The following is a 26622-nucleotide window of genomic DNA, read 5'->3' as shown; positions in this document are numbered from 1 at the left end:
GGAGATCAAGAAGTTGTAATTGCATACTTTAGCAAATCTTTATCGAAGCCGGAGAGAAACTACTGTGTAACTCGTAGGGAGTTACTTGCCGTGGTGAAGACATTACAACATTTTAAAAAGTACTTGTTGGGTCGCAAATTCCTAGTAAGGACTGATCATGCCGCCTTGAAGTGGTTACTAGAATTCAAGAATCCGGAAGGACAAGTGGCCAGATGGATTGAGCAACTTCAAGAGTATGACTTTGAAATCGAACATCGAGGAGGAAAAACTCATGGAAACGCAGATGCTTTATCCAGAAGACCTTGTCCGACGGAATGCAAACATTGCATTCGTCAGGAGGAGAAAGAAAATCCAATAATCCGACTGATCAGAACAGATTCGATCGATGGGAACTGGAGCAACGATGCAATGAGGAGAGCTCAGGAAAATGATAAAGATCTTCAACCACTTTTACATTGGCTAGCAAGTGGATCACTTAAACCAAAATGGTCTGAAGTGGCTAGACACAGTACGGCTACCAAGAGTCTCTGGGCACAATGGAATAGTTTGGTGATGCATGACGGGTTGCTCTGCCGGAAATGGGAAACCCCGCAAGGAAAGGATTGCCATCTGCAACTGGTCGTTCCCAGGGAGAAGGTGAACGAGATCCTGAGAGCTTATCACGATGGTTCTTCAGGTGGACATTTGGGAATAAGAAGAACTCTCATAAAAATTAAAGAACGATTTTACTGGTTGCATTGCCGTGATGATGTGGAAGACTGGTGCCGTAAATGCAAGAGTTGTGCAGCTGTCAAAGGACCTCAAACCCGGAGCAGAGGAGCTATGAAGTTGTATAATGTTGGGACTCCGTGGGAGAGAGTAGCTCTGGATATAGCCGGACCGTTTCCAGTCACCAAAGCTGGAAGCCGTTACATAATGGTGGTGATGGATTATTTCACGAAGTGGCCGGAAGCATTTGCTCTACCGAATCAAGAAGCAGTTACCGTTGCGACGAAACTGGTGAATGAAGTTTTCTGCAGATTCGGTGTGCCTTTGGAGTTGCACAGTGACCAAGGGCGGAACTTCGAGTCACAAGTATTTCAAGAAGTTTGCAAGATCTTGGGAATCCATAAGACCAGAACTACGCCTTATCATCCACAGTCGGACGGGATGGTGGAGAGGTTTAACCAAACATTGGAGCGACATCTGGCAAAAGTAGTGGACAGTCATCAGGATAACTGGGATGAGTACATTCCACTGTTTCTTATGTCGTATAGAAGCGCAATACACGAGACAACAACGGTGACTCCTGCGTACGCCAATTTTGGAAGGGAATTGAAATTGCCAGCTGATTTACTCTCAGGCTGTCCACCGGATACTCCGAAAAGTATAACAGAATATGTGGATGAGTTACGGAAAAAGATGGTTGACATCTACGAGGAAATTAGAACAACTGGGCTTAAGGCAAGTGAACGGATGAAGACCCGCTACGATCGAAGAGCTAATATTCCTAGTTTTGAAGAGGGAACCCTGATTTGGTTACACAATCCTGTAAGGCGAAAGGGGAAGTCTCCGAAGCTCCAACCAAGTTGGGAGGGACCATATAAAGTAATCACAAGGATAAATGATGTGACTCTCAGGATCCAGCGTACCCCTCGAAGTCCCCCGAAAATCGTACATGTCGATCGGGTGGCTAAGTACTACGGAAGCAACGATGATCGGGACGATCATGTCTTGGGAGGGGGCAGTGTTGCGTAGCAACCCTTCGAAGTATATGACGAGAGTTGTCAAACTTCAAGACATTGTTAATTTCAACAGCTCTGTCAGCAATACTCGTAGCTCAGCGGAAAAGTGTTTACTTTAGACGCTGTAGACCCGGGTTCGATACACCCTACCAGTGTATGGATTTTTTTGGGTTTTGTAAAGTTAAAGGAAATTTCTAGTAAGTTCAGGATCAAATCGAACAGAAAAAAAGGGATGGAAAATGTGTAAGCAGGATAAAAATAGTTAAAAGAATTTTCTAGTACAATTTAAATTTAAAGATGGAATGGGAGAATCATTTTGAAAATAGAACGGATCCGGGGGTATATAAGCCGTACTAAGCATGGCCTACGGCAGTTCTAGTTCTGACTCGAAAGTGTAAAGAAGAAGAAGAAGAAAAGAAGAAGTAGTGAAAAGTGGAAGTGTTCTAAGAAGAAGAAGACAGAAGAGAAGTAGTGTTCGGTGCAGTGTGACGCGTTGAAGGTACCGCCGCCCACAAGAGGAACAGCGGCAGACCGGCGAAGTGCAAGTTCAGAAAAAGTGAACGCAAATAAAGACTCGTTCCTATAAGCGGAGTATTATTTCCAATCCCTGACCCACTCCCGTGTCAATATGTACATGTAGTACAAAACGCTTATATCAATATTGCAAACAGATACTCCAATTTTATTTATATACATAGATGTATAGATATATTCTTTTGGTTATATAGAATCCACTGTAATTGCATTATATAGAATCATTAGCGGGCTTGCTTTGTGAGCATTCATTATGTAGTTATCGTTCGTCATAATCACTGAATAGCATTGATTGCGGCGGCGTCATGTGCAGAGTCGTCGCCTTCCCTCAAGCAACAATGGCTGGTCCATGCGTCAACTCATGAACGGGTGCTGCTTGTGGTGCCAGGTCACATATAACATATGGTAAATACAGTAATTTAAAAGAAATATTTGTAGTGATAATTCAAAAACGCTTATGCCTAATTGAATGAAGTTTATTTGACTTTGACTTTGTAAAGGAAATATATTGTCTGTGTTTTTAGAGGTGAGTTGCCCCAGGAGCGTGCCGCCAGTCACGAGAAGGGTCAGCCGCTGTGCATGGAGCAGTTCTACCGCCTGCTGGGTGGAAGCCGTGTGCCCGGTCGGGGCAAAGACCGGCTGGTGCTGCCCGCGAGGCCCGCCGACCCTGACGACTGCGAGGAGCTGGTCATCGTCGCCTGCAAGAGCTACGTATGTGCCAGCGCAAGAGCCAATTATTAAAAATACTTTTTTTTATGAAAATAAGGGACGAGACGAGCAATTGTTGGTAATTGAAACGCCCTGCTCATTACAATGCAGTGCCGCTCAGGATTATTGAAAAACTCAAAAATGCGGCACTACGAGTGCGCTCGTCACCTTGAGACATAAGATGTAAAGTCTTATTTGCCCAGTAATTTCACTAGCTACGGCGCCCTTCAGACCGAAACACAGTAATGTTTACACATTACTGCTTCACGGCAGAAAAAGGCTCCGTTAGGGTATTCATAATCTAGCCGGCATCCTGTGCAAAGGAGCCTACCACTGGTAAGCTATATAAACTCTACTGGTATACTATCAGCACTTTTCTGTTAGTCTTGGATAGACCAAATCGGCAAAACGAACACATGACGATAGTTATTTGATCCTAACGTAGGAAACACGCCATATTTAATACTACTACTATTCTACTATTAAAAACTATTGCAAGATATGGTGTTATGCCATCAATTATTGAACTTATTATTTTAATAGAAATGCCCAATATATCAGGTGTTTTTTTCATGTCTAGAGATTTAAAAGTTTTTAATTATTTCTCCAGGACTTACAAAACTGAAATTGAAAATTTGTTGACATTCACTAACATTTTCCAGAAGAAGTGACTCAGCAACACTGGTCGAGACAAGAGTGTTTGTGATAGAAACTGGAATGTCAGAAAAAAAATTCTCAAACGCAGAAGTAACTTCCTGCTGAGATTGAATTATTGAATTATTCATTTATTTATTAACTAATTAAATAATTTGATAGATTACAATCAAAGTTGCGGTCTTTCACTCTACCAGTTTCCCAGTTAATAACATTACAAGTCGTATTAATTTTATTTGAATGCTTTTTTAATTATCTGTCTGATATGCATAGCCTTTGCAATAGAACAAACACTTTTAATTTAGAGTATTTTTTATAACATACTCAAAAAAAGATGCAACATCATTTCATTGTCTGCTCCTATGAATGCCAGCTGTTGTCAAATCATTAAATGACAAGATACTTGACGTCTTAGAAGTAAATATCGTAGCAAAGCTTAGAATATAGGCAACGTGATTAACTGGGCATTATTAAAAAGGACCGGCCATTATTAATAATGCCCAAGAGCGATGAGCTATTTTTTCCTAAGTAATATATTTGTCAAAATAAAAGTAGTTAACTAATGATGTTATTACATTTTTAACTGCTTATTTTTTAACTACTTTGTTCAATAGTTTATTTTTTGCTAGCTTTTCATGATAATTTTGTAAGTTTAATTTCAATTAATAAACAGAAACAATACAGTTCACCTATTTTATTACTTTTCCCAAGATAAGCCCGGCCATTATGAATAATGCCCGGACTTATCAAATTGCCCGTAACATAAATACTAAAAACCAAAGTCTGTTTAAATGTCAAATTGACAAACTAAACAAATCTTATAACTATATTACAATATCATGGCTACATAAAATGAAAACTGTCATTACGGAGAAGCGTACCAAGAATACTGGAAGCATTTCCACGTTGGATAGCTAGTCTGATCCGCTGAATGAAATAGCTGCCAGCGCTTGAGCTTCCAGTAGCCTTATTGAGGCGCGATGATAGTACTTTGTACATTCTCCGCGCCTCTGGGCTCCACGGGCCAAGTGTCTCGACACCAAACATGTATGACTTATGTTTTAATTTTTTTTAAATAACATACAGTTCATTGGGATTAACTATTATATTTGAATAACTCCAAATTGGAGACTTTTACTGAAACATTACCACTATATTTCTCCATTCGCCTATTATTCACAGAAAAAAAGTAAACTTTTTTGGTTCTTCTAAGAATTATTTATAGTTAGATTTAGTTCTTTAAAATAATTTCTTAGACTTATCACTAATATCTAATAACATCCAAAACTAATAAAAGAGAGGCTTTAAAATTTTGAGTCAATTCAATGTGGTTTTGGCGTGGTTTGAGACAAACATTTTTTTATTATAAGCCGAATTAACTATGTTGAGTCAGTTTGTAAATAAATTACCATATTTTAGATATACACTGTATATATAACCGTTTATCGCATTATTATACCCATCCTAAATTTTCAGCCATGATTTTGGTTCGAAACACAATTTTCAGACAAGTTAGAGGTTTCGCGTGTTAAGTCTCGCATCGAAGATAAATTAATTACCAACTTGGTTCCCAGAATATTGAATTATCTACAATCCAGAGAATCGAGGGACTGGTCGGAGAAGTTATTAAGTGATTACTTGTTAGATAACTACTTCTATCCTTTAATAAGTGTATAAATATTTGAATTAATAACCTTTTTTATGTACATTTTCACCGAATAACTACTAATATACATATAAGGCTTGCTTAAAAGATTGCAGAAGGGATTTTTGTATGATAGAATAAACTTACTTCCAGATTTGTCCCATCATAAAAGAATTCGAAACTGACTCTGGATTCCATGAATAACTGAAATAACTTTATACAAATAGCGTTTTGGTCAAGTGTTTGTATACGGAAAATATTATTTCGTAAAGTGAAATTGATGTCAAAAATCCAGAGCTTCTTTATAATATTTAGAATACATACAATAATTCTAACGCATTATCTCCGGTATTTATTGTCATATTATATTTTATTTTTAATTTAAATTTGAATGAACTTGATGATAAGCGGTTGTCTTCAATAATGGTTCGAAGCGGATAGAATTTAAAATGACTAGTAAGTACCACGAGATACTCTAAGGGCCGTTCCCAATATACTATCTACACATAGAGAAATTACTACCTTCTACTGTCAGTAATTAGCAGTCAATAATCTGAAGCTGGACGTGCGAATTGCAATTTCCATACAAACTTCTATCGCTGGTAACGTCGTCCCATTGACAGACAGCGTGTACGGATAAGGTGAGTTACCGTCGATAAGTTTATTGGGACAGAGAAGTCAACGACAGTTACGATTATTTTCTCAAGTAACTGATGTACTGAATATTGGGAACGGCCGTAACTGCATCCGAATTGTGCAGTTTATACTTCACCTATACCTTCACTATACCAGTGGGAGGCTCCATTGCACGGGATGCTGTGAAGCAGTAATGTGTAAGCATTATTGTGTTTCGGTCTGAAGGGCGCCGTAGCTAGTGAAATTAATGGGCAAATCAGACTTAATATCTTATGTCTCAAAGTGAGGAGCGCAATTGTATAACCACTCAGTATTTTTGGGTTTTTCTTATTTTTGGGTTTTTCTATAATCCTGAGCAGCACTGCATTGTAATTGGCAGGGCGTATCAATTACTATGGTACACATACTACACATGGTATTCTTTAGAGGAGGCCTTCACCCTCACTTGAAGAGGGGTTCATGCAAGCAAACTTATATTATTATTATCCAGACCTAAACAAATACGTGTAAATAACATCATAAACTTTCATTTAATTATTTTTTTTCTTTTGTAAACTATGTATGTATTTTACTTTTTTGCATGAAATAAAAGGCTTATTATTATTATTATTATTATTATTATCAATTACTATTAGCTGAACGTCCTGTTCGTCTCGTCCTTTACTGTCATGAAAAAACCTTAATAAGAGTGGTTTGTTGCATCATCGAATTAGATTTTCATTAAATATTTGACACACTCGGTGTTGACGAGCGCAGCAATGTTAATTCTCTCACTCCCTATAATATGTTACTCTGGTAACTGGTTGTAGTTTTACGCTGTGCCGGTCAAGGCGGCGGACCGTGGCCGCCTCACTCCAGGGGAGATCCAGGCACAGCTCCTGCACGCCATGGTGGACGCAGCCAGCGCTCCACCCGCCCCACGCGTCGGGCTGCTGACGGCCATGAACCGGGACGACTGGGCTAAGGCGAGGGAAGAACTCTGCAGAGGTGAGTTAGGAAAGCTCAGGATATAAAGGTCTAATATGTATCTATAATCTACACCCATGCTTTAAATCCTCTACTAAAGATTCTTAAACAGTTCGCTTATTGCCAACATCAAAACACCCAATGTTCTAATAACCATTACATCATCCAAACGAGTGTTGTAATGAAATTCAGTACAACATTACAACACTCGTTTGGTTGATGTAATGGTTACTTGGACTGGCCTTTTTTAATGTTAGCAGTAAGCTAACTGTTTCAGAATCTTTTAAAGAGGATTCATATACTGGGTCTACACCCAGACCCACTACTTTATCTACATAAAGTATGTTGTATGCAACTATTGATAATTAGGTATTAACACACTCATGTGATACTATCATATAAACCCACATTCGTGTTTTTAGTACCCCTTATTACACAAAAGTTGCATAAATAACTATTTCATAGTTATTATTGCCATCAGTTGATCTAGTTTTGATTTAATTAAGTATATAATAAATTATATTAAAACAATATAATATCGTATATATTTCTTTAAATAACGCAAAAAAGAATGCTGGTAGAGTTTATTACGCTGCTTTTTCTCGCCATTTGTGTCCGTAGTAGTGCTTTAAAATAATTCTAAACGAATACATTTAGAGAAAAAAAGCGCCTTTTATGCCTTTTAATGGTTAAAAAGAGGTAAAAGTTTCACTGCTGAAAGTCTCCCTTTGTCGTATCCTCTCGATCCGAGAACATAACCCTAAAGCCTGTATCGTCTAAATAGATTGAGACTTGGTGTACTCTGAGTGGTGTGACAGAACTTCAGAGTACATGCCGCATCAGAACATGAAGTACATTAGAAGTTGAAACCCAATACAGAACACGCGTGTGTCTCAATGCATCTTACATCGCATCTAGCAGGCGGTAGTGCCATAAAAGCCAAAATGCATAATTTCAATTTAAAAGCGTTATTTACTGGCTGCATTATTCTCAAGTCGATCGACTCAAGGATGTTCAAGACTATCACTTTAATGGCCGGAAACGCGATTCTTGCAGTGGGAGGCTCCTTTGCACAGGATGCCTGCTAGATTATGGGTACCACACCGGTGGCGCCTATTTCTGCCGTGAACCAGTAATGTTTAAGCATTATTGTATTTCTGAAGAGCACCATTGGTAGTGAAATTACTGGGCAAATGAGACTTAACATCTTATGTCTCAAGCAGACGAGCGCACTTGTAATGCCGTTCAGAATTTTTGGGTTTTTCAATAATCCTGAGCGGTACTGCATTGTAATGGGCAGGGGGGAATATCAATTACCGTCAACTCAACGTCCTGCTCGTCTCGTCGTCCCTTATTTTCATAAAAAAAATACTAACGTCCACGCAGAGAACCAGTTCATCATCATCATTTCACCCGGAAGACATCCACTCCTGGACAAACGCCTCCCCCAACGATCGCCATGACGATCGGTCCTGCGCTGCCCTCATCCAACCTATTCCGGCGATCTTGACCAGATCGTCGGACCATCATAGGCACCCCACACATAGTGGGATGCCTAGCAACGCTACGTCTTCCAGTACGTGGGCGCCATTCGAGGACCTTACTGCCCCAACGGCTGTCTGTCCGTCGAACTATATGCCCTGCCCACTGCCACTTCAGTTTCGCAATCATTTGGGCTATGTCAGTGACTTTGGTTCTCCTACGGACCTCCTCATTTTTGATTCGACCTCGCAGGGAAACTCCGAGCGTAGCCCTCTCCATTGCCCGCTGACAACAATGAGGTTCTTCACTAGGCCCATAGTTAGCGACCACGTTTGCGTTCCGTATTTCATCACTGGCAACACACGTTGGTTAAAAACCAATAATGACAATGAGAGCTAGTTGCCGGTCAGCAAAGTATACAATGGAAATATAAAAAATAAAACAATCAAATCTTGCTGTGGTTCTTCGTTCTGATAAAGGCCTCATATATTTTAGATGAGAACAACCGCAACAATCTGGAGTTAATCGATCGCGCCCTGTGCGTCGTGTGCCTGGACGAGGCAGGCGGAGATCGACCTGACTGCGACGCGGACACCAACTCCCTGCTGCGAGCGATGCACGGCGCCGGCACCAACCATAACTCTGCCAACCGCTGGTTTGACAAGACTGTGCAGGTTAGTGTTCTTCCATGTTCTACAAAGCTGTGGAATGAGCTTCCTTGTGCGGTGTTTCCGGGACGATACGACATGGGCAACTTTAAATACAGCGCGTATATCTTCCTTAAAGGCAACGTTGACTTAACACCAGGTGAACGTACGCTCGTTTGTCCTCATTTTTCCATAAAAAAAGAGCCATTACGAGCGGTGGTTGGCTCGCGTGGACACACGTCAAGTCTTATTATAACTGCAAATAATCATTATGGCGAAATGTTGACATAAAATAAGAAGAACAGGGAACAGTTGTGTTGTGCAGATAATTAGATACAGTTAAGTAAATGTTCACAATAGGTACCAAATATAAAAATATCGATGATAACTTGTATTCCAGTATAGTGATATACGGTTTATACGGGGGTGACGGTAAAGTTGATGAGAGTCTACATTGCAGCTGATAATATCGTCGGATGGTACCGTGGGCATGTGCTACGAGCACAGCGCGGCCGAGGGCGTGGCCGTCGTGCGTCTGGCCGAGCGAGCCCTGGCACGAGCCGAGGTGTCCTCGCGCCCCTCCCCCCCGCCGGCACTGCTTCCCGCCCCGCCGGCGCTGCGCTGGCAGCTGTCACCACGTCTGCTCGACACCGTGCGCAGCGCCGCGATACAGCTCGACCGGTAAGGCACTATCTCCACGAGCGATATGCATTGTGCTCGTTGCGATATTAACACAAACATTTAACTATTATGATTGTGTACTTACTAGCTTTTACCCGCGACTTAATCCGTGTGGACATTCATCTCCAAATAGATGATTGCTTACTTCTTCAAGTACCTAAAGCAAAGTTTCATGGATTATCTCTGCAAATGACGAATTTCTATGAAAACTTTCATCCCTTATTTAAACCCCATCATGCCCCTTTTAAAAACATTATTGTCTCTATTATTGAACCAAATATAATCACAATTGAATTCTGAACGCATGAATAATGTTGGTTTGTCAAATAAAGTAAATTAAATTAAATAGATGCATTGTGCTCGATGCGAGAGCGCCACGATCTGCGGCGGCGATACGATGACGTTACGCGCGCACAACGCCACTCGACGCATCGCCGTGTGGAGACGCGTTCGTAGAGGGTATATAGAAATACGTGGCACGACGATAATTCGCAGCGATTCTCTCGCTCGTGGAGATGGCCCCTAACTGATATGGTACTGGCTAGACCTTCGATCAAATATTATGTACTAAATTCAGCTTTGCATATTATTAACACAGCTCAAAACGATTAATTTGGAAACTATTTATGCTTTATAAGTCTTAAAAGTTAGTAAAAGTTTTAATCAAAACTCGGATAAGTTAGTTTCACACAAATTAAATTTGAAAATAAAATTTATGAACAATGCGGGACTCGAACCCGTGACCTCTCGCGTTCCGTGCGAGCGCTCTTTCCATTGAGCCATCCGTTCGAGTGACGTATCGTTAGTAAATCTAGTTATGTCTCGTTCAACTGTTGTGATTTCATGTACAGGATCTACTTTACAGTTGATAATCTGCTCAACCCCAATATTTGCTTATTAAGTTAACTTTCAAGTTTTATCGAAGATGTAAAATCTCATTTGGCCAGTACTTTCACTAGCTACGACACCCTTCAGACCGAAATACAGTAATGCTTGCACATTACTGCTTCACGGCAGAAATAGGCGCCGTTGTGGTACCCATAATCTAGCCGGCATCCTGTGCAAAGGGGCCTCCCACTGGTAAATCTTTTGCTAAGATTTTACAAATAATTATCTGGTTTAAGAATTTGTCTCAGTTGGGTGTAGGGGCCTTCTACTTGACTAACTTATAACTATTGTGGTAACTGTTCGTAGTGCGATAGCGGATCTGGATATGAAGGTGTTCACCTACCGCGGGTATGGCCGGGAATTCATGAAGTCCTGTCGCTGCAGCCCTGATGTCTACATCCAGCTGGCGCTGCAGTACGCCTACTACAAGTAATGCTCTTTTTCACTTGGATTTGTATGCTCTTATACAGAGGAAAAGACAACTAAGTAAACACAGATACCTACAATTTTTATTTTATTAAGTACCTACATATTAATTTATAATTGAATGAAGTGAAAACTTCTTTAACATCGTTGTGATTTGTAAATCGATGAAACGAAAAAGCGAGACAGAAAGAAGAGACCGACACATAGATATATAAGATTTAACGTGGGAGAAAATGAGATAGGAAGGATTATACAGTGTTTTGGTACTAAGCGATCATCACAGTTGAAGAAGAGATTGTCTTATGTATGACGAAAGAATACTTTAAAATATTCTGACGTCATCTGAAGCACGATATACTTCTACATAGACACCAGGAGAACATACATTTGGTAGCGGTGATAGTAATTTCTTTCATAGCGGTTAAAATCATGTGTCATCCTGGTAACATGTACCAGGACTTCATATGCAGCTTAGAGGTTCATGCACAATGCAGGTTTCACTCCTGATATGCGTACTACTTATATACTTATTCGCACGCCCTTTTTTTTATTAGTAAGCAATAGTTTTTCTCGTTTATTCGCATTTCTTTTATTAGGAGGACTCAGAACCATCTTTTTGCAAAGGAGTTTAAATTATTTTGCGATATTTACACAAATATTTAACTATTATAATTATACACTAGTTACCCGACAGACGTTGTCCTGTACACACGTTTTAAAATTGAAAAATCGGTCAAGCCGTTAGGAGGAGCTCACTAACATACAAACACATGGGCAGAAGATTTATATATAGACAGAATTGAGAATCTAAACTATCCTCGAATCCACTTGAACACACTTAAAAAAATCCATTAAAATCGGTCCCGCAGTTTAGGAGAAGATTCACTGTCAACATACATACAGAAGAATTATATATTTAAAGATTGAGAAGATGTATCTTAACGTGCAGAGCAATCGATTGAAAGTTACATTATGTATTAAAAAATAGTGATAACTAAGCGATGTGAGTAAGAGACAGTGATTGATAAGAGAATATTGGTGTGGTTTGGTCATGGAGGAAGTAGATTAACTGCACACATTTATAGAGCTAATGTGGAATTAAGTGGTTGAAGAGGTCGATCTATGCTTACATTGCACGATCTTGTATAGATCACGATTCTGGTATAGAGTGCCAAGAACAAAAGAGCTTGTACGAAAGTTTTGATGCTAGTGGAGGAAGTATGTTACGGTCATGGTGAATGGAAGTACATAAACTCTGCCTCTGTGAAGAGGAAGATTGATTTAATGTAGCAAGTAATTTTTTAAGAAAATAAGGGACGACACGAGCAGGACGTTCAGCTGATGGTAATTGATACGCGCTGCCCTTTACAATGCAGTGCCTCTCTGTATTCTTGAAAAACCACAAAAATTCTGAGCCGCACCTTGAGACATAAGATGTTAAGTCTCATTTGCCAAGTAATTTCACTAGCTACGGCACCCACATTATTGTTTCACGGCAGAAATAGGCACCGTTGTAGTACACATAAGCTAGCTATAATCCGGTGCAAAGGAACCTCCCATTGATAATAGTAAAGTATGGTATTTATATAAGATTGTGATCATCAGTATCGTGAATAGTGCGCGGTGACAGAGCCCGTCTGTTGGTGCAGGATGTACGGCCACCTGGTGTCCACGTACGAGTCGGCGTCGCTGCGGCGGTTCCGTGACGGCCGCGTCGACAACATCCGCTCGGCGCACCCGGCCGCGCTGGCCTGGGCCACGCACATGTCCCGCGCTGACAACAGCCCGCCACCCGCGACCCCGCAGCCAGCCGACGACGGACAAAAGAAGGTGTCCTTCAACTTACACGGGGTATTCAATAATTCAAATTCAAAAACAATTGATTCTTGTTAGTCCAAATTACATTAATGATATGTTATAGTGTAATTTGTGACTGACAAGCTCTGTACCTTTTACGACCAGAATAGATGCAATGTGATGCTCAAAACTAATCAAACTCTACGATTTAGTTATGAAAGTAATAAAAAGTAAGCCAATTATAAAAAAACCTACAATAGTTACCAATAATCCGCACTCTTTGTAAATAATAATTAGTAGAAGATCTTACACTAAGGGAGTGATTTTTAAATTAAATCTACTTACAAAAGCCATAGGTACCTACGCTAAGAGTATTCATACAAATTATAATCTCTACAATAGTATCTACGTCTGCGTTATAAAAAGAAATGACGACTTTACTGGATGTTGTCGAGTAGATAGTGTGAAAATATTATTCAATTTGGCTTAATTTTTTTTTGTGACAGGAACAAAAGAAAATCGAATTATTTGAAGAAGCAGCTCGGAAACAAACCAAGATAATGCAGGCAAACATACAGGGTCAGGGTATAGACAATCATCTGTTGGGGCTACGTGAAGCTGCGAGGGAGACCCTGGGTCATCTACCGCCCATCTTCACGGACTCTACGTACCAGAAGATGCTAGAGTTCAAACTTAGTACTAGTCAGGTATGTTTATAATTCATGCATGTTCCGCGCAAGCCACCACTAATATATTTATATTGGTGTGGGCCAGAACCTAGTCTGACTGTCTAAACATCTCTCATTTTTGTCGCGTGACAAATGAAATTAGTCATGATAGTATTTGTCATAGGTAGTAGGTATTATAGGTCAAAGGTTTTTCTAGTTTTCGGTTTTAATTTAAAGATTATTGGTTCCCAGGTGTTAGATAATTTTATACCGTCTTCTCTATTGAAATTTGGGTGACAAATACTAACTTGACTCATTTCATTTGACTCCCTGAAAACGAGATTTTGAAAGGTCTTGAAACTTCTGATTAACTAGAGTAATAATAAAAATGTAACTTTTCCGCAAAAATCTAATGTAAAAACACAGTTTCAATTACACGCATTTTAATCCTTTGAAAGCGTTTTATTTAAATGTGTAACACTCCTTACATCCTTCATATAACTGGTATTGTTACGTCTGCATGATAACTGAACATGTGAGTGGTGAGCAGGTGGCCAGCACCACCCCTGGCACGTTCATGGGGTACGGCGCGGTGGTTCCCGACGGCTACGGTTGCAGCTACAACCCCAAACCAGACTGCGTCATCTTTTGCATCTCGTCTTTCGTGCCCTCCAGCCTCACCAACACCGATGCCTTCACCCAGTCGCTGGCGGAAGCCCTCGACTCCATGAAACTCATGTTTCAACATCGGAAGCCTGATAATTAACAAACCAAAGCTAAATATATTATGTTTTGTATATATTTTATGAGCGTGTCACAGTTTTTGCTTCGTTGACGCTACTTCTTGCCTTTATCAAGTTTATATTATACTCTCGTTATCTATACATTGAAAGTATTATAAAGATTATTATTTCATTATACATCTAGATATTACTATATACACGAATATATATTTTAACGTCATTATGAAGTTAGACACATTTTGGTCTATTGTAGTGCATGTACCACACAGACCTGTATAAATACCACTGGACTATGCCTGTGTGAAGCGCCACTCGTGGGCGTCCATAGAACTAATTTTGACGTATGATACAAAATGGCTGCGACAGAAGCGTACAGTTCTCTGAAGTATTTTTGCATTTAAAGTGAATGTTGAATATCAAGCTCCAGTTGTGGCTTCTGGTGGTCTTGAATTAAAATACCTTGTTTCACAAAAGGACTGTATTACGTAATTAATATATATAAGATGCAAGTTAATATAATGCTAGCGTTAATGCATGTGCGCGCGGGTCAAGTTCTTAAGGCGACTGGTTCCGCCGTCGGCCTCGGTGCGAGCGCCGCTCCGCCACGAACGCAAGCCCCCACTCTCGCCGATGAGACGACAGGAACAGTGAATCGTTCATTTTCCGTATTATTTATACTTCAAGAATCAACTTAATAAAGTACACACTTTTTCTGTTTTTGTAAATAGTTTTCCACCATCTTTCGATGTTTCTTTAGCTGAAGTCGCCATAATTAGTTTTAGTACCGCAGGCTCCCGTAATGGCCAGCAGCGCCAAAATGGCGAATATCAAACAGGCACAAAAGCACTTTGACAGCCGCCAGTTCAGTGGTAAATACAATTGGACTTACTTAGATGTTAATGTATTTTTAATTCTATAATCTATACATATCAACAAAGATCTGAGGCTTTTTATAAATTTGCGACCAAATTCCATGTAACTTTATAATAATTTATTGGTTTCTTATTATTATAAACCTACCTAGATACTTATTGTTCAATATTTTCGAACAGCTTTACCGGACATAATTAATATTGGTATTTATTTTATTGTATAATTATAAAGGGTGGGCGATGTAGTGTTTTAAATTAGAAGTACCGATTACTTTGACTTTGAAAGGCAGAATGACAATCATTTTTTGACAGGAAGTTAGTTTAATGTTTGACATTTGGAAAATCAGACACTATATGCTCGAACAAAATTAAGAAATTACTAAAAACTTACTTTACTTTTTCGAATGGGTAGATTTTGACTTCCAATAAGTGATATATAGTCAGCCTATTCTTAATAGGAGCTCGGAGATGTGATTTAAGCCCTTTGGATTATTTTCTGTGGGGAACTATTAACGATACATGTTACGCAAACCATCCATAGACAATTGAAGCGTTGAAACGTGAAAATTGAAGTTGCTATTGAAGAGATTCAACCCGAAACAATGGAAAATCTACTGAAAATTTGGGTTGATCGGATGAGGTACTGCCGAGCCAGTCGTGGTGGTCATATGAATGATATTGTGTTTCATTCTTAAATGACAAAGTTCAACCTTTCCAATAAAACAATAGAAATTTCAAATAATAATCAAATTTTTTTTTATAGCTGATTCTAATTTAAAACACTAGGTGGCCCAGAACATAGCCCCTATAGAACAGTTTACTACGAGTACATACTTAAATATAATATTAATTACTTATCGCTTAAGTGTTTAGTACTTTATGATAGATATTTTTATTAGTTATAAATTTATTATTTTAAGTATAAATTATAAAATTATGAGTATACTTAAATGACTCAATTAAAACTTTACCGCATCAATTTGATTGATAAAAAAAGTTATTGCTTAGTTTACTTTATATGCATTGTTCGTGGGATATGATTCCTGTTATTCTTGAAAAATATATATGATATTATTATGCTTATTAGACATACATATAGTAAATTTATAACACATATAGTGAAACTATAAAAATGATAAATAAATAATCTTATGTACTTAACTCCATACCTAATACATTAGTAGATGTTCTGTCCGTGAAGTTTATAAATAAACCTTAAACTCACTTATTTGCCCGTAAAATGGACTGTATTACATCGAAAATTTATTGAAGTAGGCCTTACTTTGCGGAAATCCATAATTATCCAAATGATTTGAGTTTTCTTTAGTGTTAATTTTTCCACTAATATTTTTTATAAGATTTCGGCGAAACAACACGTCCTGAAGATGCCTCGTGTAGAGGCGAAACACGTGTCGAATTGTTTAAAGACAAATATTGGCGGAATTAACACTAAAGAAAACTCAAATCATTTGTGTATTACATCGCTTTAACGATTTTAATAATACTAACCTGGAAGATATGTACCACACGTGCACTAGGGCAGTAATAAGTTATGATAAACCAGTTAAGCATTTGAATTCGAAAAATTCTTAATAATAATACCAACAAATACTTATTGCAGCTTTATTGAAGAAAAGTTGTAAGGAATATGTATTATAAATTTTTAGATAAATCTCCTTAAACGAAACATTTAGGTAATGTAAAAGTGGTTGGAAAATATTATAATATTTTTATCCTCGTTAGTGTGTCAACGAAAAGCGTCGTATGATTTTATTAATTATTGTAATAAAATTATGTTATAATATTTATAACAACAGCTTTGCAATAACAAATGCAGTCTGTGCTTAATTACATTAAATAGGTTCACTTTCATATTCATTGGGTTATCTGATCAAAATATATGTAAACGGCTTCCATTTAATGTTGGGAAGTTAATTAATTAACTTATCAGGAATTATTTATTAATGAGTGTCCAATCTGTTCAAATCTTAACAGAGATATACCGTACTATCTACTCACAAATATATATGTGTGGAAGGTTAGTTTATATTTAAAAGTAATTAATGTTTACTGATAGTATCTTAGATAATATGTCTAGTTTATAAGGTAACGAGTACATATCAAGGTGTCAGACTTCGTGTTTGTCATGACATGACATGACCGAGAATATCAAAAACATATCAAAGTTTATTGTAAGAATATTATTAGAAACTAATAATTGTAGGTAAACCTACGCATTTATTGTAGAAAAATCTAATGAATAGCAATTTTGAAATTATTAAATATGTTGTTATTTCAATATGAATGTATAATTACTTAATATCAATGTTGGATTGAGTGTTTTAAACATTATACTTAGATTAATATGACGCTTAAAATAAATATTAGACATAAATCAACTGATTGTAGTGTAGTTATGCAGCCTATACCTAGGTACATGTATTATATGGGTATGAGAATGGGTACGTAGCCTTCAGCTGGCACTATCTTCGCTGCAAGTAGGGTTGCCAACTTTTATTGGAAGAAATAGAGTATATCTGATTTCAAATGAAGTAAATATAGAGTATCAATTATTTTATATTTTTAAAAGTTTGCCACACTTCTCAAAACAACTTGGGACATGACATTGACATTGACATAATGACATAGGTGTGTACGTTCAGGGGGCTTACTCATTTTCTCCGAAACGAAACTTCGTAAACGAACGAAATTTAAACGAAGTTTTGATACTGACCCTACTCTATTTTGTTTTCGAACACACCGACGAAGTTCGGAACAATAGAACAAAAAGCTATGATCTTCAAATTTTCGTTCGCAACGTAAATAAATTAAAGTGGGTTTAAAAATTCTAAATGTCAAACAATGACATCCGGGACAAAACTTCAGAACGAATGGAACCGTAGTAGGAAATAAACTAAACTTCGTTTTTCGTTGAATAAGAGTAGACTTACAGTATCAGAAGTGTGGCTTGGGGAATTGGGACTATCAATTACCAACACATTAACAGTAAATAGTTGACTTTTTTGGTTATTACATGACCCACTCGGCACTAGTGTAGTAAACATTGTGTAAAAAGAGTATTTTATCATAATCTATTAGTGTTATAGATTATAGAGTAGGTATAGCTACATGATAATAATATAGAGTACCTACAATACTCTATTTTAGAGTACCGTTGGCAACCCTAGCTGCAAGTGATGTTAGTAATTATAGGTTAGATAAAAAGTAGTTCCCTGTTTAATTAATGTTATGGAATAAGTTCCTTCCTCTTGAGGCAGGCTTTAGTCCCGCTTCTACAAAGTAACCAAATATTTCGTGTTATATATGTCATAAATAAATTTTATATTCTTATTCTCTTGTTACATTAATATTAAGAATTAGAATACCGCTTTGTTTAGTACAATTATAGTGGGTTCCTTCATGGAAATCGTTTATATGAATTGAAGCAGATAATGTAATTTATAATTGCACGTTTTTGTAATAGGTACTGTGATATGAGAGGTAATTTGTCAGATGTATAAACCATAGACTTAGTATACTAGAGTAATAACACTCTCCTTATTACGGCGAGACTAAATTTAAAATTTTAAGTTCATGTGTGCTAGTTTTACAGATGTGTTACTGAGTTAATGAAGTGTGTAGTATTTTGCTTTTGGCCAAATATTGATAAACGGCGTCATATTCACGTATACAATATTTTATTATTTAACAAATATTTTCTTAAATGATTATAATCTTTGGAAAATAGAGTGCTTAAATGTAATACCAAAAAGATTTTTGTGAATAATATTATGTTCTACGAAAATAAACACCACGAAAGTATTTACCTGTGAAATGTTTCTTTATTTGGGCTGTTGCTATATACAACAACACATGAAATTTCCGTTATAACACAGTATTATTGCAATAAAAGCACTAAAATTAAAACGCGGTCCAATTTGACAAGAGGCTAATGGAGACTAAATTGTTTAAAAACGTTTTCATGGTCCATCTATTCCGTCTCTTTCTCACACTTAGGATTTTGTGTAAGGATCTCACTCTCACATCTTATTCATAGGGTTCATCTATTACGCTAGTATACTAACTTTATGATATAAACAGTAAATCATAGACGGAGAATGCGATCTTTGAGTTTCGAACGTTGTTTGATATTGAGCAGATGTTATCACACAACACCATTTTTCATCAAAAAGATGAAAAGATTTCCGTGTGTGATAGTTCTCAATGTCGACCGCACGACTTTGATTTTCGGGTTCGAAACGTAAATTTGGCCGCTGGTGACGACACAACCTTCGCAACCGTACGATAATTATCGTAGACTATACGATAATTTTTATTATGATGCGGGATTTGAAAATTATACTCATAGCACAGAGTAGGGATGGATACTAACCAAAAGTTACAGGTTTTTGCAGTCAGCGCCATCTATTGGCTCGTTTCTTTCTTAAGACCACATCAGGATCTTTCATTGGTTGCTGTTACTGTCTGCCAATCAGCGATTGATATCGATATCGTCCACAGAGTACTTAAACTAGAAATATGAATATATCGTCGAGCAATGTATTTTGTTTCGATTATTGTTACGTTTCATATGATTTTTTATTATCATCATTATCCTGGTGTGTACGATAAGTTTGATCCCTAAACAATACTATAATAATGCCAACATACGACAAATTTACGGCACTGGTAGTTACGATAGCTGCCTGGCCTCAGGTTGTCAACACTGCGACGACACCATCTTAGTATGTTGGAAAAAAAAACGCGTACGCACTGTAGAGAGCAAAGTTAGATCGAAGTAACTATAAAGTATTAATTAGGTAACTAGGCGCACACTCATTGTACCTATATGTCAATGTAGAACTAGTGTGTGGAACCTATTAGTTATCTGTGTTCAATATGTTTGTGTCAATTTAGAATTAATCGTAAGTAGTGTATTTGTCAATTTTGAAATGAGCACCATTATAGTATAATAATTCACATATATAAATCAAATTAGCTGTCACAAACTTTACTACATGGAGCTTGCATTAGCCGTGGTAACGAGTACCTACTCATTTAGTACCTCGCAATGTGCATTAGGTACTTGAATCAGTATACAATGTGTAAGTAGGTAGGTACCTACGTAATGCAACGCGTAATATGACAGTTCGATAAAATTGATTTCTTTAGAATTCTTTTTGATGTCACTTCTAATACTACCACCGCTTCGGAAGCAAATCACCCTCTGAGAGAGGGGAAGCGGCGCTTTCCCAGCATTCTTTTCTACGCTCTTTTTAATAAAATATACATCATTGTACTGTCATTGTTATTGCTATAAAATAATCATAATCTAGTCCCAGGCTGTCCGTTCACTTAGATATTCAGCTATGTAGTAGTAGGATTTACGGTCCAGCCATTTTTTAATAAAACATTTAAATTTAGGTATTTAATTTAATAGTTATTGCCTATATAGTGGCTGGGACTTTATTATAAAAGTGTATAGATTTACATTAATATTTAACACATTCAGTTTAAATAATGAGATGAAACTCTAAATACTGTAAAACTATTTTTTACGTGTCAATAACAACCTTTACGATTTTTTCTAAGAATAAAACTATAATTCGAAATTATAAAGTCTGAAATGATTTAAATATTTATATATATATATATATCGTTGGAAATATAATCAAAATACATTGCAATATATTTATGTAATTATATTATATTATGTAGTTATGTATATCTTTATGAAGAATATAAGTAATATTGTTTTCCTACCCAGAGCCATATTAAGGCTGAGACCCTTCACATGAAAGTTATGGTTAACAAATCGCAGGATATTTATATAAGTAATTAATACATCTTTAGTGTTTGTTATTACAACTTAGTACCTAATTAAAATATATTTTATATGGCTGTTATATTTTTTTTGAACTGTTTAATGTGAGAATAAGTGTTTTATAATAAGAATTAAAAAATAATTTAAGCATTATAAAATTACTCAAAATGTAATTCTTAGTTTTTTTAAAATAATTTTATGATTTTTATATGTTGTCTTGACAATTAGAACTTACTGATTGACTTACCTATTTATAATAGGTCGAATAAATAAATATTCTTTTACGTCGCACCATAAACAATAATTGTATTGACAAGTAATAAAAAATATTTTAAGAGTGCGAAAACAGGTCAATATTATAACGCCATATTATATGGATTCTGATCGCCATATTATTCGGATCTGTTACAATATTTTATGTATCTATATGTTATCTATTTTCTTTCTACGCGAATGAATGAATGTTGGTACCTTTCTACTTATACCATGTTAAAATTTTATAAAACGTTAGCTCACTGTTATATACAGTGTAATTGTAAGTAGTAGTAAGTATTAAGTGTTAATGAACATAAAGCCTCCTCTCCACTATCGGCGATAATCGTTACTTGTATGATCGTCTGTCATCGGCAAGTTAAGCGTTGATCATCGTGTAAGCATCCACTCGATCGTCCGTGATCATTTATTGAGTGGCTGTCCTTCAAGTTGGACGTGGAGTTGGTGCCATTCCATTTAATTTCAGTATACAATTATTTTGCCTATTTAGTTGAACGAAATGTTGTGAAAAAAAATGGAAGAAGAGAAGATGATGGTGATTGAGCATTCATCTTAATAGAACAAAGTAAATATATTTTTCCAACAAAATTTAACTTAGTAATCCTAGTTACTAGCTTCGCTCACTCTCCAGTGTCTTCCAGTGAATGAATGACCGGGGATCGTGTGGGCTTGCGCACGCAACTACACGCGAAGTCCCTCTGATGCGTACCCGAAAAACGGACAAGTTACTGATCGCCGCGATCACTATGGCGATTATAGAAGATGATCGACGACTAGAAGCGAATAAGCCCTCCACACGTGCTCGTGTGTAATCGCCGATTGTGTAGAGGTGCCTTAGTAAAATGATTGCCAGAAGCTTTGTATTACTATGTAAGTGTGTGTGTAGAGCAGGGAATGCAATGTGAACATATCAATAGCTTGTAAGTTTATTTGTTGATGTAATTGATGTTGTTGATCTCAATAAAATTCTATCGAAGTGACGCTATCTTTATTGTATATCCCTGTAGCACCAGTGGGAGGCTCCTTTACTGAGGATGACGGCTAGATTATGGGTACCACAACGGCGCCTATATCTGCCGTAAAACAGTAATGTGTAAGCATTATTGTGTTTCGGTCTGATGGCCTCCGTAGCTATTGAAATTAATGGGCAAATGCGATTAAACATCTTGTCTTAAGGAGACGAGCGGAATTGCAGTGCCGCTCATAATTTTTGTATTTTTTAATAATCTTGAGTGGCACTGCATTGTAATCGGTAGGCCGTATCAATTACCCTCGGCTGAACGTCCTGTTCGCATCTTCCCTTACTTTCATAAAAATGAACCTTCTCCAAAAAACAAGTACATTGACTCGTGCATTCCGATCTGGTGCGAAAATTTAATGAAAGAACATTGATTAAAATAATAACGATACATAGATAACTAAACATAACTTCACTGTACTGTACAGCTACTATACTCTACCTCCATATGGAGACCCAAAAATCACGAATAGGGACTTTAATCAGAGTCACTTCATGTAAGTCACGCAAGAGGCTGTCGTGTAGAGATTCACAGAATATTACACTTATAAATGAATGTGATCTACTTACTGTTAACGATAACTCACTGCTAAGATTCAATAAGAATCTATACGTCTAGAATGGATACATTGAAGTTGCACACGTGAAACAAAATTGCAGGAGAAGAAAAGTGTTAAAAAACTTCTGTGTATTTTTGTGGTCCTACGAGAACACATCTCGCAAGAGATTCAGCCCTCTACGTCCATAAGTGTGCTTCCCCGGGGCGTAAAAATAATAGGGGAGTCTTAGGTCCAATGGCAAGTAAGAGTTGTAAGAGGCGACTAAGGGCTTCTTAGAAGTGGGCTTACGCACTCGCACAATACCGAAAATGGCCCAACTCGACTCTTGACCACTACGGAAAAACACCGCCCACCATTCCACGGTGTCAGAGCTCTATGTCTGAAGTACAGTTCAGATAGAAAACTGTTCGGCGATCTGTTTTCGTTGGACGTCAGGAAGTCGAGCGGGCCGAATGGCATTTATCCAATCGTGCTAAGAACGCGTTTATTCCGGCACTCATATTCAAAAGGCGTAGTCCCTGACTCATGGAAGTCAGCCCTGGTCCATCCAATCCAAAAAAAAAGAAGACAGTTCGGATCCAGCAAACTACTTGCCTATTGCTACTACCTGCCAGCTCTCATGCATGGAGAGCATAATTAACCACCAGCTCTTGGTATAGCTAGAGGGTCACCAGTTGATCAACGACCGACAGTACGGCTTTCACCATGGTCGGTCGGCAGGCCATTTTCTGGTATACCTAACACATAGATGGGCGGCGGCTATTGAAATCAGGGGGGAAAGCCTGGCAGTTAGCCTGGATATATGGAAGGCCTTTGATCGCGTATGGCACAAGGCACTCCTCGCAAAACTTCCATCATTTGGGCTTCCCGAGAGCTTACGCCAGTGAACCTCCAGCTTCCTCACTGGGCGCAGCATACAGATCGTTGTCGACGGTTATTGCTGGAATCCCAAGCCCGTGAACGCTGGAGTGCCCCAAGGCTGTGTGCAATCTCCCACGCTGTTTTTTCTGCATATCAATAATATGTTGGACACCTCCATCATACATTGCTATGCAGACGACAGCACTGGTGATGACGTATACACGGACCATGCAGGTCTCTCAAGGGAAATCGTCAACCAGTGCCAACCAGCGGGGCACACAACTTTCAGGAAAAACAACTGAACACGTAGAGTACTGGCGGACGCTAACAGCACCACAAAAGGTTCCTATCTCTGTTATCAACACTATTGGTATTGCTGATTATATTCCATCTGTAATTATTAGGACAAGGTATCTAAACCACAACACGGTTCTATTATAGATTGTGCAAAATCGAGGTATACATCAAGAGCTCTTTGAAATATGCGCCATTTATTAGGCAAAACCCTAAAAGTTCAAGTCACCATGCAGCGAGATCTCGTGCGCCTACACTTGTAAACTTATTTCGTAGGATTTTTTTTCATAAGAACGTAAAATATTACTTGAACGAGCCATGAGATAGAAACAATGTTATGTTTGTAATATTCCACAAGATAGTCTGTCTCTGAGTATAGGATGTACAGAATAAATAAAGTACTAGTACAGAAGGTTCTCAAGAAATAACCTTATAGAGAAATAAGTACTTTATGCGCCTGCTTATAAGGTGTTTTATTCCAAATCAGTACACAGCTACGATGGACGCGTTACGAGCAACATACTGATTAATCTATGATTAAAACACAAGAAAAGAAAATAATATCTTATGTCACATAATTTGAATAGCAAGTATCGTAAGGTATTTAATGGTGTGTAAGTATTGGAATTAAAAGATAAATGATAGTCTAATTGAGCGATAGACAATTTTTTTTTGCGCACAAGCAAGGGAATGGGCTACCCTCCGGGATAACGACGGGAGGGAGGTGGTGAATGCTCATGCATACCAACGCAGCCTAAGTCTGCGTTGGTTATGTGGGACTCACGTGAAACCTAGGTGCCTACCCACTAAACACCACCTGCAGTTGGCTTTGGGCAGGTGCCCTCTAAGCCTACATCGAAGGCGACCTTCTCATGGGGAGAGAGGGGCGCAAGCGGCACTCCCTATGGAGTTTCCGCTGGGATATTGCACAGAGGGTGCTATCTAATTGGGACTAGTCACATCAGAAGGATGATCACAAAATAGAGGTGAATGCGTCTGATTGTCCCCGGATGCCAAGAGGCGTTCCAGGTCAGACGAGAGTTTGTTAGGGGGATCGGAGAGGGCGTGTCTGGGCCTCCTGACTTGATGACGTGAAGGAGGGGAGGCGGTATAATCCGCTGCCTCCTTAATCAGGGGATTTGGGTGAAGGTCTGCGTTTCTAACACACCAGTGGGCATTGACAGCCTTACGGCAGAAAATGGATTGAACTGTTTGTAATTTGTCTATAATATTGGGTTTCGCATGAGCGAAAACTGGAGCGGCGTAAGTCAAAACCGGTCGAATGCAAACCTTGAAGAGTGTTCGTTTGTTCCTAAAAGACATTTTACTGTGCCTACCTAACATACTGTTTAGGCGGTACAGATAGAAGCGGGCGGTTCCGGTCACCTTCTTGACGTGAGGCCTGAAGGTGAGTTGGGAGTCGAGGGTCACACCCAAGTACTTGGTTGTGGACCTGAAGGGGATAGGGGAGCCTAATAGATGAATGGGTCGATCCCGGCAGAAGCGTCTGCGCTTAAAATCAAAACGGACTGCGGAGCTTTTATCCGGGTTGACCTCAATACGCCATTTCCTAAACCAGTCACCTAGCTCATTAACTGAGCGTTGGAGCCTGGAGAGGACTGAAGATATCTGTTGGGACTGGACGTAGAGAGCGGTATCGTCAGCGAAAAGAGAGAGTTGGACTCCATTTCTAGGGATGGGAATATCGTTGGTATACGATATGTATAGAAGTGGTGAGAGCACTGAGCCCTGTGGTACCCCAGCCGTGAGCAGGCGAGGGGAGGAGAGGACACCTTCGTGTCTGAAACGAAAGGTACGTTTGTGAAGATAAGAAGCTACTATGCGGACTAATCGGGATGGGAGGCCTAGAGCGTGGAGTTTATATATTAGGCCTTCGTGCCAGACTTTGTCAAAAGCCTTGGCGACGTCGAAGAAGACAGCGATTGTCTTCTTACGTTTGGGATAGAACCCGCTGTAGATGTACTCTACAATGCGGTGGACTTGCTGAGGACAAGAGTGTTTAGCACGAAAGCCGAATTGTTGATTTATTATTAAGGGAGGGCCGTCTGTTGGAAAGAGATGCTTTCTCATACGGAACAGAATAACCCGTTCAAAGACTTTCCCCATAGCCTTGAGGAGGCTGATGGGGCGATGGTTGGAGGGGATATTGAGGGGTTTTCCTGGTTTAGGGATCCCTATAACTATGGCCTCTTTCCAAGCGGTTGGAAAGAAGCAGTGGTCGAGGCAGTCGTTGAAGAGGAGGACAAGAAAGAAGATCACCTGCTCGGGGAAGTGTTTGAGCGCCAGGTTGGAAATACCGTCGGCTCCTGGAGCTTTGCGAGGTTTTAATCCACGGATGATGGATTTAACCTCCTCTACAGAAGTTGAAATGGGATCGTCGGTGAGAGGCATTGAGTTCAGACGGCTGACCTCATTCTCCACCGACGCTACGTGGAGGGGTTCAAAAGAAGAAGTGCTGGGTGAGCATTGTGAAGCAATGCTTTCAGCAAAACACTCCGCTTTATCCCTGTCCTCGAAAGCTGTACTGCCGTCGGGGCGTATCAAAGGCGGAGTGTGGAATATTGCGTCAGTACGAAGGGCTTTCGCCACTTTGTAATACGCCTGGTGTGAAGGGGATATGTTCTCCATGAGTGAATCCCAATTGGAATTCCTCAATTCGGAGAGACGTAACCTAACTTGGCTCTGGAGGAAGTTAGCGCG

The 26622-nt window shown here is 38.7% G+C and overlaps 1 long non-coding RNA gene across 1 annotated transcript; it reads right to left on the bottom strand.

The window, feature by feature from the left end:
* Nucleotides 1-8922: 8922 nt before the first annotated feature.
* LOC126974578 (uncharacterized) lies at nucleotides 8923-10990 on the bottom strand. Its single transcript, XR_007731545.1, has 3 exons — nucleotides 10909-10990; nucleotides 9763-9834; nucleotides 8923-9001 (listed from the first exon to the last, which is right to left on the bottom strand). It is a non-coding gene; the product is annotated as an uncharacterized LOC126974578 (long non-coding RNA).
* Between the last annotated feature and the right edge of the window lie 15632 nt (nucleotides 10991-26622).

This window comes from Leptidea sinapis, chromosome 32 (assembly GCF_905404315.1).
Source record: "Leptidea sinapis chromosome 32, ilLepSina1.1, whole genome shotgun sequence".
NCBI lineage: Eukaryota > Metazoa > Arthropoda > Insecta > Lepidoptera > Pieridae > Leptidea > Leptidea sinapis.
Note: the sequence above shows the minus strand (reverse complement) of the source record. Positions and strands in the feature narration are given on the sequence as shown.